This window comes from Periplaneta americana, chromosome 11 (assembly GCF_040183065.1).
Source record: "Periplaneta americana isolate PAMFEO1 chromosome 11, P.americana_PAMFEO1_priV1, whole genome shotgun sequence".
NCBI classification, from domain to species: domain Eukaryota; kingdom Metazoa; phylum Arthropoda; class Insecta; order Blattodea; family Blattidae; genus Periplaneta; species Periplaneta americana.
The window spans coordinates 102,556,508-102,569,993 of record NC_091127.1 but is presented as its reverse complement, the minus strand read 5'-3'; the positions used below and the strand labels follow the sequence as shown (position 1 = coordinate 102,569,993).

Genomic DNA, 13,486 nt, shown 5'->3' with positions numbered 1-13,486 from the left:
AATAATAATAATAATAATATGAAATACTGTTTTTTAATTTATTTATTTTATGTCGCTTTAACTTAGAAAGTCATACCGCGACAATACATAAACAATGTTTACATTGACTTTACTGTATTACAATAATCATTTTAAATACATTCGTAAATGTTGATAGCTTTCAGAAATTTAATTAAGTTTGAACTGAATGATGGGTTGTTTAGAACTGTTCATTAGTCTGCTGGTATATGGAATTGATCTCGATGAAGGTGCTATAGTGGACATTCAGAAAAGAAATTAAATGGCGTACAGAGATACTACTATGGCAATTGGTGCATATTGAAGGAAGAGTTCTGTCTAGAAGATAAGAATGTGTAATTTTGGCGTGGTCAACTCGCAGTCTGGTGATTATAACTTGTATTATAACTTAGATATACACCAGTTAATCTGAATACATTAGAAATGTAAAGATAATTACTTCGGACTATCATTTATGAAGTAAAAATACAATTATTTAGACATTTAAATATTATTACTGTTCAAGGTATGAAGAGAAAATTAATTCATTAAACTAGTCTGAAAAACTCAAATTATACATTTTTCCTTACGAGTATGTAATTTATTATGTCTGTTGAATTAGGTAGTTGTGCTTTTTAATTTTGAAAGACGATACCGTCCGACAAGTTCTAATATCGGCGGGAAGAAGATTCCAGATTCGAAAGGTGAATGATTGAGAATAACAGCATGTTCTGTGCTTAGGTATTAGAATAATAGTTTCTTGTTGAGGCCGGGCGCCAAAGCTGTGAAGAGATGAGAACAGGTAAGATGGTCAGGAAGTGTGCATGATTTGATACAGCAGCGAGAGTGAATGTAGTTTTCTGCGTTTCTCAAGTCGGAGCCACGACAGCTGTTCGAAGTGTGGTGAAATACGGTCATATTTCCGAATGATGCATATAAATCTAATGCACATATTATGGACAGGCTGTAGCTTTATGGCTAATTTTGAAGTTATATCAGTTAATAGAACACCGCAGTAATGAAATAACGGTATCATATACAGCGGGAGAAGTGTTAAAAGAGAGGGAGGGTGCAAAACCGAGACTCCAGACATGACACGTAATCATGGCTATTCCCTAAAAAATTGAGTGAAAATTATAAAAATAGGAATACCATACAACAAACAGGACACTAATTGCAACTATGTATTGTGAATAGGCCTGCCTACAGGGAACCACCATCTACAGTAGAAAAACAAATTACAAACTAGCTACAAAGCTGGAGGTTACAGAGATACAGACCCACCACGCACTTTTTTTCATAGACTATCTAACGACGCTGTATCAACTGCCGGGCTACCTGGCATCGGTGGAATTCTTGATAGCACGATGGTGGCGAGGTGGGTCTCGAGAATCTGTCTTGAGATTGCCTGACATTCGCCTTACAGTTGGGGACAACCTTACGAGCCAAAAAGGAATTCGAACCGACGGTCGACCGTAGCCTCGGAGCATGAGTCCAGCTCGCTAACCATTCGACCAAGCCGGTTGCCTTCCAGCAATCTAGGCTGTAGCAAGATATTTTTCTCTGTCGTCGAAACAGTTAAGAGACTTATATTTGAGAAAAAAAAAGGAGATTAATTTAATCAAATATGTTCAAACATCTTCTCACTACATTTATATCTCTACTCATTCTCGATGGTACAGTGGCTACATGAGATTCAAATTTGCGAGTTTCCGATAGGTTTCGGAGTCAAAAATCTTTAGCTTTCTTTCATCTGAAAAGAAATAAAGTTGCAAATCCCGTGTTACAGATTTACTCTTTGAATTACATATTTGCTGGCAAAATTTATTATTGATCACCTCTCGTCTAGTTTCAAATTCAATTCTTTTTAAGCATTTATTTAGGAAAATACACTATTTCGATACAACCCTACATCCTTTAGCAAAACAGGCTCCATAAAATTTCATGAATTTAGGACAGAGGCAAGTAGGTCTATATTTGAAATTATTGAAATTTGAATACTATTAAGTAGGCCTATTTGAATACTATTAATATTATTGTTTTATTGTATTTATTCATTAAAACTTTTTTCTGTTCCTCTGCTTCTCAAATTTTTATCTTAATAATTCCTGTTTTGTAATTATATTAGATTTTGTAATTTTATTGGATTTTTGTTATTTTAGTCTAGTATAAAATAACTTAGCTATTTATAAGATTTGCTCCCGAACACGGGCTTGTTCAGACGGTGTGAGTGATTTTTATTGTGTATTAATTTTCAACTGTAGTATGTAGAAATAAATACAAATGTAATTTTGTAACGAGCAATTTGATAGCTTGGTTGAGTGGCATATGATTAATGAAAGCTAGAGGGATGCCACCAGGAGTTTCTACCCATTGTCTATTATATAGTTAACAGATGTGTTACTCGTGAATTGTCAGAACTAGCACATCCAGGTCCTTTAAAGGTCTGCAAATTTAAACGATTATAGTACGCGATTTGATATGGTTACAATGCATGCTGGGTGCATTAATATTGTATTATTTTAAGCCAATTAGCAGTCATGGATGTACATACGAGTTAACTTTTCTTATTTAGAGAAGAGATATTACTACAGCATGTCATATGAAGGTTAAACAAATCTGATTTCGCCAGGTTTATGACTTCCATTCTTCTGATTTATTTTGCTTAGTTAAAGTTTCTTATGAGCGCTGCGACAGACAGAGCGCCTTCAGGTCCTTATTATACCTATTTATTTATTTATTTTGTAATTTAAAAGCTATTCTTTCAGCGATTGGTATTATTTTATATTTTAATTGTACCCACGATTATATAATAAAATGAAATTATATATTCTGACATTCATGCTCGGTTTCGCATATTAAATGTAGGCCTAATTGAACGTGCACAAATGAATATTCTGATTTAAAATGTTTTACGTAAATATTCTTATTCCTACATGTACGTGTACATTGCTAACACTTCTACTTATCTTTCTTATTTGTAAAGTTCAGATTCGTCAAAAGAGTGACATTGTTTCCTGGAACCTATTTACGTTTGAAAACAATCGCTTGAGAATTACAATGGACATCAGAAAAAATCAAAGAAAGTATCTTGTTATGTAGACAAGGTTAAGAAAAATCGTTCTGTATTTATATGACTCTAACGTAAGCTTGCAGTTTTGTTGATACCGCCTTCTGGCAAGATGCCCTCGATATAATTTGTAACCCTTTTCTTCCCGTTTCTGCAACAGGTAACGTCTTATAATGCAGAAAGGATATTCTAAGCCAAGTGAACAACACAGGAATCGCACAGTTTTTCACATATGCCAGTTAAACTCAAGTTCCTTACGGGATTGTAGAACTAAAGCGGTTTGTAATAAAAACTCTTCTTTCTCTCTTACCTACCCTTTCCCTTCTCTTCTTACTTTCTACTACCGTCATTGACCTTTTATATCAACATATATAAATTCCAATTTTAGGCCTACTTAACATACTGACATCACAGAGAATCGATCCAAAAACCTTCTGCTTAGCTGTCTCTCATCGTAATAATTAAAGAAAGTTGAAAAATTCTTTACAAGATAATGTATTTTAGCTGTTGATAAACATATACGGTGAATACTAAATTACATATTGTAGGCCTATAACATATGTTCCTGTATTAATACTTCATCTACTTACAAAGACGATATCCATTTCATACAAGATACTGAAGCCCCCCCCCCCCCACACAACCCCTCTCATTATACCTTCTCCATAATCCTACTGTATATCATGCACAAACCGTTAAAAACCGACACAATGCATAACAAACATAGATACGATTATCAGCGTTGACAGTAATGCCTACGAGCTGTAAAAGTAGCCCAAAAGTGGCATATGTGAACAGCTGGCGATTTCTACACGATTACCATATGCCCGCTCCGGTAGGCCTATTGTTTCTTTAAACCTCTTCAGAGACATACAGTACATTAAGGTTTCAAAGACGAAAATCTGGATATGTTCATCATTATGTGTGTGTGTGTGTGTTTTATGTTACAGAAAGAAGGCAAATTCATTGGCTCAGTGCCTGTTCTATTATAACTGGGTAATTAACTATAATACGCCGTTGAGTCACATGCCGGTTTTGTACTCACCTTATACGTGTTCCCTGTCTAAGTTTTCCGATGTGTGCGGTGTATTTCTTAACTTTTAACGACGACTTCGTACACTGGATATACACGACTTAACATCCTTCACAAATTCCCTGATTAATAGTTCACCTGGTGTTATAATGTTCATGAATTATTGCATTCATAGGGAATATTTAAATGACTGCTTTCATATTGGATTAAGTAACGTAAAATGTGACAATAATAATTTTATTATTTTGTAACATACGTTTATTTATTATTGTTCATGTTATAGTTGTAATCCCCTGGTAGAGGGGCAGAGAAGGCCTGACGGCCTTATCTCTACCAGGTTAAATAAATAAATCTAAAAAAAAAATCTAAAAAAAATTTATTAAATCAATAAATTAATTTGATTCTCAAATTTAAATATTATATCTCACCGATTCATTCTGCTCTACTGGAGATACCACTTGTTGCCCCTTGTATTTCTTTGGATTTAATGCTGTTGTACTTATAGTATACCCTAGTGGAGGTTTGGGGGGTGACAGCCCCAATCGAGGGAATTAGGGGTTATACTCTAAAACATTATTCAAACCTCCAATTCCTCACCTGTTTCGTGGGTTTTTAGATTACCTGCACAACCAGGTTTCATGCAATATTTCAATATTTTCTCGTAAGTTTATGAATACATAATTTCATTGCTTTTACTTCCTTCAAACTTAATATTCATGAAAAAAAAAAAAACACCACTTTTTGACAATTTTTTCTCTCTCAAAATCGCCTGTTAGACGTCCTTCGCAGTTCCCAATATTTTAAGAGGTCTCCCAAATAGCTTCATCGCTTAGTGGCAAAGCTTAAATCGAAAGGTTCTTGGATCGAATCCCGGCACATAAGGTAAATTAACATGAAATATAATATGTAAGAGAGAGGCAGAGAAAAGTATGTGAGAATAAGGGAAAAGAAGATGAAAGGAAGAAACGATAAAAAATTATATTGTAATTTATTACCATGGAGTAAGTAAACCCCACATTTTCACACTTCCCATTGTGAGTACAAAAGCGGTATAAGTGAGGCAACGGTGTATTATGGTTAATTACCAAGTTCTTTCCTTAAAATCCGGGATAAAAACTATTTAGAAATTATATATTTCTATTACCGGTACATTAACAATCAAATACTGTATTTGAACTACAGGTTAAGGTAAGCATTTCCCTTTTTTATGCTGATTATACATGAGAAACTAGTATTTGTTTACTTTGGCGGCACCAGCTGTGGTCAAATGTGGGGAAACAACAGCGACTAACCTTATTACAGTTCTCGGTCTCCCGTCACTAATATATTCTCTTATCTAATCCACTCTAACCTTGTCACATCCACGGCGTCTTACACTTAGCTATCCCCTCACCTAACCTATCCTTAAACTCGTAATGTTAACGGAAATACACGCATGCAGAGAATAAAACATAGTGCAACACGATTCCCACGATCAGACGCTACCACTAATAGTATATGCCAAATCATATAAACCCACGGAACCGTTAAAGTAATTACGGAGAAACTTTGGAAAATACGTTTCAATGGCTAATCTTAAAAAGTATGTATGCTTATCTTGAGTGTGTCCCCTCCCCGCCATTCGGCCCATAGCTTCTTGTAGACCCTAATTCTAGCAATTCACAACTGTATCATTTTATCCACACAATTGACTAGTTAATTTCTGTCGTCGATACGGTAACTTTAAATGTCAAACTACTGAATGCAATTTAGAACACTCTACTGTTATTTATGGAATGTAAAAGCTTCACATATTTTTTAAAGTAAACTTGTTACCTGACATCCTAGGCTTTACAAGAGTTTTACAACCCACCTGTCGATAGTATAAGGAGAAAAAGATGACGATCACTGCACAGTAACTCATAAAACAATGGAATGGGGTGATTCAGGTTTTGTATAATTAACTCCTAGTTTGGCATATTCCCCCAAATAAACACTTTATAAAATAATTAAAAATATAGCCTACTCACCGGTTGTAAACAGATGATTCAGTTCTATGTTAATATTCTGCCCAAATTCCCTTTTCGGCACTTTTAAATACGTTAGTCTAATAATGAAAAGAGAAGAACTGAAAATAAATTTTGTGATAAAATCACTCACAAGAAACCACTATTAAGTCAAAAGATTATTTAAAAAAAAAACACCACACTTTTTCGTTACATACTTGAATTAAATAGCGTTGATGTTTTCTCTACTTTAAATCCAGCGCCTCGCGATTCTTATCACTAGTTAACATACTTAAAAACGAAACACAGACGGACACCGACTTCAAGAACTGGCTAGCTAGTCATACGCACACGCCAGCATCAAAACCGGAACTGAAGCTAAGCCAGCCACAATGAGAAACAACTGAACGCGAACAGTTTGTAGCAGTCGCCGCTAGATGGAAACCTTGTGCAAGGGTGTCCAAAGTTCATTAAATTTCACACTCAAAGAAGTAACGTAGGAGTGTAATTGTATTGGAAACCCTGATGCACAGCATCTTGAAATGTGACATCTTATATGTAATTTCTTAGATTATGATTGTAAAAATGCTCTTATAACTAAACACATTATTTTTCAACTACAACGCTTTCTTAATGCCTAGGTGTTGTGAAACTTTCATTTAGTTCATCTACATTTTTTAATTACAAAATGAGCATCTGTTAGTAGAGCATCCTCAGAAACGCTGATAACAGACCATTTATAATATAAAGCATTTTCCGAATTTCAAGTACACTGCATAATGACTCAAATCAACAGTTTTACATCTTTATTCAGGTCTGTTCCATCAGAGTTTGTTGTTTAGCCAACTATCCGAAGATATGTTTGAATCTCATTAATGACACCAATAAGACATCAGTCATGAGCAGTGAGGGAAGTGGAAAAAAAACCAGAGACGTTATGCTACCCCAAGATTTTCGCCTGGTATACCTCGATTTAAAAAAAGCATACCCCCTCCCTTATAACATGCACATACATGATGTAGGGCAGCGTTCCTCAAACTTTTCTGAAGTGGGGACACTTTTTTAAGTCAGAACAGTTTCGCGGACCACCTTACTCTTATGCCCTTCGAAAGCAAATGTATCATTTTTTTGGCATATTTTAATACCAGTATACTCATATTTTAAAATATAATCAATTAATTAAAATTAATTTAATTGAATTAATTTTATATTAGTATTAACTAATTAAGTTAATGTAAATAGAAGAAAATTCATTTTCGTTTTTTTAATAATTCAAAGTATTAGAGTTTAACTAGCCTAATTAATTAAAAAAATAAATAAATGTTGGTACTCACATTAATGAGATTCTTGCACAGTTGTTCTATACTTGGATGTATGCTGGCAAGCTTAAGTCGGAGATCGTCACATAGGCCTACATCAAGTCGATTCGGTATTTTGTTCTTATTAGATTTACTGATGAAAACCCTTTCTCACACAGATACGTAGAAGCAAACTGAATTATAATTTCTAAAGCACCATTGTACAATTCACTATATTCTCTTTTCACTTGTGATGAGGTCCAGAAATTAACCACACCTTCCGGTTCGAATTTCATTTTAAGACCGGTGTCATTCGAGAGTTCAATTAACTGTTCTCTTTTACTCTATGAAAGTTTATTATTTTCAATATCGCAATGAAAGGGATCACGAATCCATGAAAATTCGTCACATTTACTTGGAAAATAAGTTTCAAATTGTGACCTCAGAGTTATATTATTGGTGTACGATGTACAGTACGTGACCATTTCAATGTGCAGACTGATTGTCGGCAAAAACTATTAAAAAGTCATAAATGCATGAAAAGGTTCGATACTTTGGTCCTCTGTTATGAATTCGGGTGCCCCTGGCTGGGTGACAGGTGCCAGATGTGGAGGGAAAAGATGGCGAGAAACACCACGTTCATAGTGCTTGAAATTCCTCTTCTGTTGTTGAGTAGACAGATAGGGTAATCAATTTCATTAAATGCCAATACTGGGAGAAAAAGTGAAAGGCGATTGCCATGTGTCATTTCGAAACTCTGAGATTTTCAGCCATAGTGAGATACGCAATTCGTTTGAATTTTATTTTTTCTTCTGTATTTTTTGAAGGACCACAAGGGCAGACCTCGAGGACCATAGGTGGTCCGCGGACCATAGTTTGAGAAACGCTGATGTAGGGTATACAATAAATTGTTTCGTGCAGGCAGTAACGCGAATCTTTGGAGCTTACGCAACACATTAAATTTCTTAATAAAATAATTTCAGTTATTTACTAGATTATTTTGCGATGTCCATTGAGTCTTATCATTTAAAATGATGTTAAAGCTTCAAAGTGCCTTACTTAATTATAATTAATAATTATCAATAATTTATTAATAAAAAGTGCAACAAAAACAAAAATGACAGTCACTAAATTGGCAACAATGGCCACTACAAGCTACACACCACAGCCTTCTATACCTGAAATTTAATATACCCTTGTAAGCATTCCAGGGATTGATTTATCAAATAAATGTGTCCAAATACCAACGAGTTAGAATCTAACTTCTAACTCGTTGCTAAATACACGTTGAGTGTAGTTCCAGAAGGCTGTGATTTAGATTTACGAAGCAAACAGATAGTACTCTTTGCTGTGAAGAAATGTATAAACAAATTTTTGCGGATCACATTCTTTCAGTGAAGGTATGTCATTTTTCACTAACGGTATGTTTTCTGGTCATACGAGTAGAAACCAGTGGGGGTATTCCATACCGGCTCATACCGCCTCACTTCCCTCACTGGTCATTAGGCAACTAATCCAGAAGGTAATGGGGTAGGGTGGCTCATTAAAGAAGAATGTTATTTATTGTTTAGGTCATGCTGTCGTCCACATCTGTGGAGTAACGGTCAGCGCGTCTGGCTGCGAAACCAGGTGGCCCGGGTTCGAATCCCGGTCGGGGCAAGTTACTCGTACCTGATTGAGGTTTTTCCGGGGTTTTCCCTCAACCCAATAGGAGCAAATCCTGGGTAACTTTCGGTGCTGGACCCCGGACTCATTTCACCGGCATTATCACCTTCATATCATTCAGACGCTAAATACCCTAAGATGTTGATAAAGCATCGTAAAATAACCTACTTCAAAAAAGAGTCGTGCTGTCTGTTCTCCTGGAATTGCATCTCCCAGATTGTACTATAGAAGTCTTATTCTATTTCAGAATTCTATTTATATGTTCTATTTATATGATCCATTTTCTAATTCTTTAATTTGAGTTGGAAATGTCAAGTGTTTGTCTTATTTTTTTTCTCTCTTTACAGAAGACGTCCCGAAAGCTTGCACAGTAGGCTCAGATTTTTTATGCTTACCGCTCCTGTTCTGTGAATTATATTTATCGCCAAACGGTCGCGTTGTTGTACGAACACAGCATGCTTATGGTGGGTCCCTATCAAAGAGATCTGCACGGACTCGGGTCAAGCCCGCGGGCCTAGGCCTGGCCCGGCTAGGCTCGGGTTGAAATTCACTTACGCTTGTCGGGTTCGGACCGGGCTAGAGCCTTAAAGAAGCGATTTTTTTTTCTTTCCGCGAATAATAAGATTTTAATGCATACACGATTAGATGTCCACCTGATACCCACCAGAACAGTAGAGTACTGGTATCGTAAGTTACGGTATTGTTCAGTTCGACTTCGTATTTCGTAACGGCATTTTGTCGTGTCTCTACTCTGTCTTATACCTGATTCACACGGGGATAGTGTAAGTCAAGTGCTTGAAGCCTCTAAACTTGATATATTTGTGATCACACGGAGACACTAAACTTGAAACCATGTTCCACACGTAAAAAACGCGCGCTGGATGTTGTATGCTTGAAGGTACACTGTTTTTAAGTTTCTTTTTTTAACCTTTTTGCGAACCACTTCTACATTAATGTTATGGACACCTTGTTCTTTAAGTTTCATAACAAGTTTCTGAAATAATTCCCTCTTGTTTAATTTTAATTTTTATTATTATTGAATTATTTCTCGTGCTGTATGTATCCCACGGAAGTTCGTACATCTCATGCAATTTTTAAAATGTTACAATAAGGTGGATATCTGTATATTATTTATTTATTTATTATGATTTATGGCAATGTACACAGGCTAGATGCCCATCAAAGCACCTTCTTCACATAAATATACATGAACAATTTAACTTATAATTTATTTATTATAGATTTATTAATTTGTCATACAGAATAATATCTGTTATATTGACAATTAATATTTGAGGAGAAAAATTCGCTCCGGCGCTAGGGATCGAACACGGGTCCTTGGTTCTACGTACCAAGCGCTCTGACCAATGAGCTATGCCGAATTCAATTGACAGCACCGGATCGAATTCTTCTCCTTCAATGTTTTCCTTTATGGCCTCACTCCAAGTTAAGCATATATGTTGACGTATATGTCCAATGTCAACTGCCATTATACTAGGAGCGCACTCAGCTGAGTGACTTATTTTGGCCGGGATTCCGCAGTTAAATGCACAGTAATCTGTACAGACATATGCACTGCTAGCTAGTCAGGCCATAAAGGAAACATTGAAGGAGGAGAATTCGATCCGGGGCTATGGATTGAATTCGGTGTAGCTCAATGGTCAGAGCGCTTGGTACGTAGAACCAAGGACCCGTGTTCGATCCCTGGCGCCGGAGCGAATTTTTCTCCTCAAATATTAATTATAATTTACTATTGATAATGATTCACATGAACAGCAATTGTAAAATAGGTATATATAACTCATTAGCAATGGAAATAAAAGAAATGAAAACATGAAAGAGATGTAGCTTATAATTATTCAGTATTAATAAAAAAATAAGAAATTTTATAAATAGATAATAAATTGTGGGGCCAAAACAAGGGAAAAGTTGTGATACTTTTTCGATCTAGTGATATTAAATACCAAATTTATTATTTATTTATTTATTTATTTATTTATTTATTTATTTATTTATTTCAACCATTTATTTATTTATTTCGAGGGATATAAACTGGAATTTGAGTATTTCAGTGGAATCGGTATTATTTTTGTTCATAATTTTCTGAGAAATATCATCGAGTAAGTCGTTCTTCTGTCATTGAATGTATGGAAACCAAAAATTCATCTCAGTAATCTAAGTAGTTGGGATCTGGAGTGGACAAGATATTTTGAACATCTTATAATATAAGAACCACAGGAACTTATTCCGTATGAACTCAATAGAATGAACGTTGTTTTTGCAACGAGGATTCCAAATTATTGTAGCACATTCCACTTACTTCTAACCAGGTGTAGGCCTAGCCTAAATACAGGTGGTTGCTTGAATAATTTCGAATTACAAATCCAAGTGACTTGTAAGCAGAATTAGTAATTGTTAAAATGTGGGGTTTGAAAGTTAAATTAATCTCCTATTAATTAATTAATTAATTAATTAACCTAAATTAATTAGCTATTAATTAAAAAAATCACACACTATCCACAATATCTGCTTGCAAGTTGCTACTTGCTACAAATTAGCATTCACACGGGTTAAGTGGTGGAGTCAAGTTGATCACGTGACGGGAAAGTGGACACAAAATTTGACGAGTCGTCAACTCAAATTCTGCTTGACTGCCAAGTCACAACTTGACTGTCCCGACCATTTCACACGGGGAAAGTCGAAGGAAATCCGAGTTACTTCAAGCACTTGACTCCTGTAAACTATCCCCGTGTGAATTGGCCTTTAGGCGCAATTCACACAGAGAAGACGTAGACAGGACGTGGCTCGGACGTCGGTCGGAGACAAGACGCGGACATGACGTGAGCAAAGCATACTGAAGAGTCAGAAGTCCTTGCGACACTTGCGCGTCGGACAGCTTTCGTAATATCTTCTTCAGACGATGAGGATGCCTTGGCTGTCGTACAACTGGCTAATATTGAAACACAGAGAAGATTTTGAGTGCACCCTTCGTGATTGAAAAAGGGAAGGAAGTATGGCATATTCGATATGATGAAAAAGTTGAACATGATCCGGATCGTTTCTAGACTTTTTATAGAATGTCTCATCAATGTTTCTCTACCATATTACACAAATTAACGGACAGCCTTAAAAAAGCTACAAACTGGAGACAGCCTATTTGTCCAGAGGAGAGAATTTTGATAACATTGAGGTAAGTTGAACAAAACCCTTAATTTCAAGATATTTTATTTTTATATTACATAACACGAGAAATGTTTGAAACCCCATTTAAGGGAGATGATGGGTGAAATTCCTATTTTCTAGAATTGTAGGTTAGAGGTGTAAATTTGTAAACAAAACATTATATTAGACTACTATAAGAATTGACATATTTATGTTACTATCAGCCTAATATTTATTTGGACTTATTCCATTCTTTTGACAAAAAAAAAGTTGCATATTTCAGAATGTATCACCTTCTACAAATTATAAGTCTCATACCATATTTTTTGCAACATCTCTGAACTCCTAGGAAGAAATAAAGTATTCTGAGGAGTAAACTTCCACACCTCTTAATTGTGTTTTGTGTTATTGTTTATAACTTAAAAATTCATTTAAGTTGAAACTATTTTCTGTCATATTCTCCCTCATAGAAATCAATGCCTCTTTTGATGACTGACCTGAAGCAGTGCTGTTTGCAGACGATGTTGATAAAGTGGCATATGTTGGAGTTGCGTTGAATGATTCCAAACTTATGACGACACACCTTGATGGAGCGATCAGTTTCCTGCTAAGAGAATCGTTGTCCGATAGTTAGAAGCATTTTGTTCAAGAATTTGTTCTGCTAATTGTAGGATTCCCATTTTAAATTTCCGTTTTTGATGACAATTCATGGCTTTCATGTCTGGTAAAACGCTTTGTAAGAATGCCATATCTGGGTCATGTTCGGTAACGTTCTTGTTCAACAAACTCATTCTTCTTTCTTCAAAGTAGTTACAGGCAGTATCATTTACATCACTCAAGTTTGTGTTCTTTTCTTCCTATACTTATCACTGGCTACTGGTGGAGACGGCTTCCTAGGAGGAACGATACGAGGAGAAAGAAATGATGTTGTTGGAAGAAGAGATTGGGGCAACGGATCATGTTCATCATTATCATTATCGTCGTCGTCGTCGTCGTGGGAGACTGCATGGTCATCCTCTTCGTCGTTTGGTTTCTCTTGCATTTGTTTTGCCATTGTGTTACCTTTAGAAGGGCGAGATTTCAAAAAGTTGTTCAAATATTGTAGATGTCAGATAATACTCTTTAACTGATTTAACTCCAGAATTTGAGGGCTGAGCTCTTTTATTATTATACTTGGAGTACCGTCCTCTAATATTTTTCCAGCGCTCCTTGCATTCGCTTACTGAAAACAAATGCAGTCACTTATGAATCGACAAATTAATAATTTAAATGCTGT

General features: G+C 35.6%; 1 protein-coding gene across 3 annotated transcripts in view; it reads right to left on the bottom strand.

The window, feature by feature from the left end:
* LOC138709217 (uro-adherence factor A-like) overlaps nucleotides 1–6,448 on the bottom strand; it is a 1,183,483-nt gene extending 1,177,035 nt beyond the window's left edge. For 2 of the 3 annotated variants that reach the window (XM_069839807.1, XM_069839810.1), the window contains exon 1: nucleotides 6,110–6,448. The gene's annotated coding sequence lies outside the window, so the exon portion shown is untranslated. The remainder of the gene's footprint in view (nucleotides 1–6,109) is intronic. The other variant, XM_069839808.1, reaches the window with a different exon arrangement.
* Nucleotides 6,449–13,486: the final 7,038 nt, after the last annotated feature.